Source organism: Elephantulus edwardii, unplaced genomic scaffold, assembly GCF_000299155.1.
Source record: "Elephantulus edwardii isolate Elephantulus edwardi_28Jun2011 unplaced genomic scaffold, EleEdw1.0 scaffold00356, whole genome shotgun sequence".
Taxonomy (NCBI): Eukaryota; Metazoa; Chordata; class Mammalia; order Macroscelidea; family Macroscelididae; genus Elephantulus; species Elephantulus edwardii.
This window is the reverse complement of record NW_006400106.1, coordinates 22253-24100: the sequence shown is the minus strand read 5'-3', so window position 1 is coordinate 24100 and position 1848 is coordinate 22253.

Here is a 1848-nt window from a genome sequence, read left to right as displayed (position 1 = left end):
AGCTTAAGGCTAGTGTTACAAAATTCTCAGTCCTGCCAATATTGGCTCTCACCACATCCTCCCACCCCAAGTAGTTCTGTCTATGAGGAGTAGCAGTCAACTGTATCTGATGTTGGCTCTCTGGTTCTCTGCTTCCACCTTGGCAGCTGCTGCTGTAGGTCTAGCTGATAGAGGCATTTCTAGGCCTGTAGGATGTGCTAGATTCTCTTGCTTCTTCCTTGCTGGAAGGGAAGATTTTCTAATTCTGCCACGAGATCCACTAAATTTAATAGCAAGACTAGCAAATTCCCTTCAGGATTGATGGGACTAGCCAATCCCCTTTTGACTAGGCAAACTTGGCCTATTCACATATTCCAACCTATCCACATGCAAAGTTCAATTTGATGGCTAAGGAAAGTAATTTTGAACAATAAACTCTACAATTACACAGATCAGATGACTTTCTGGCTGAAAGTGAAAAGGACTTGAAACATTTGCTGCAGAAGTTTAAAGACTACAGCCTTTAATATGGATTACATCTCAACAAGAAAACAAAAATACCTCTGTACCAATGGGTAACATCATATGTATGGGTAAATGAAGGAAACTGTCAATTGTTTTATTTAACTTGGATCTAAAATCAATACTCCTGGTAATATAGAATGTTGTTGTTGTTGTTGTTATGTGCCATCGAGTCGCTTGTGACTCACAACAACCTTATATACAATAGCCCTAAAATCTGATCTATCCTGTGCCAACATTACTGTTTCTGACACACTTCCCCTCATTACCCAGTTACTGTATCAATTCATCTCATCGATGGTCTCCCTCTCTTTCTCCATCCCTCCACACTTCCAAGCATGATGTCCCTCTCCAAGGACTGCAACATGCTCAAAGTATGTCAGACAAAGCCTCAGAATCCTTGCCTCCAAGGAGCAGCCTGGCTTTCCCCTCTCTAAAATGAACCCATTTGTTCTTCTTCTAGCAGTCCATGGTATATTCAACACTCTTCTCCAGCACCACATCTCAAAGGCATCAATTCTCTATCATCCCTAGTCATTGTCCAGCTCTCTGGCACAGCAAGCAATTGCAAAGACTATGGAATAAAAAAAATATGCTTCTTTGGGATAATCTACTTTCAAACAGCTCTCCAGAGTTCTAAAGAACAATAAATTCAGTTTAAAGACTAAGTTGCACTTGGCCCAAACCATGGCCTTTTACTTACTATCTATGCAGCTAATTTTGGACAATGAATACAGATTACAGAAGAATCAAGATCTTTGAACTGCTGTGTTTGAGAAGAGTACTACATATCTCATGGACTGCCTAATGAACAAAATCCATTTTAAAGGAAGTGCAAACAGGTGTTCCTTAGAATAAAAAAAAAATGGTGGAAACTTTGTCTCACATAATATGGGTGTGTTGTCAAGAAGGATCAGTCCTTGGGAAAAAAAAAAAGATAGTTCTGGGAAAAGGGAGAGTCAGAGAAAGAGAAATCTATCTCCCTTACTGGGATAGATTAATACACTGAAGCATATCAGAGATTGTGAGCTTGGTATAGGATAGGGCAAGGTGCAGTTGTGTTGTTCATAAGGCCTCTCTATGTATTGTAGTCAAATCAACGGCAACTAACAACAAGAGCATGTTTTCAATATTTTGTCCATAGAATCTTTCCATATAGCAACTAGAATTCTTTCAGCTTGAAAACTGTCAAGCATGTTTTTTCCTATTTTTTTTTTCTAACTCCAAGTCCATGCACATTCAACTAAAATATTTTCTTTTGAGTCTTAGAAGGTCCCATTCATCTATGTTATCTTCTCCTGGTTGTAGCTTTTCCAGGATACTGGGAAGACTGTTTATGTTGTGGAT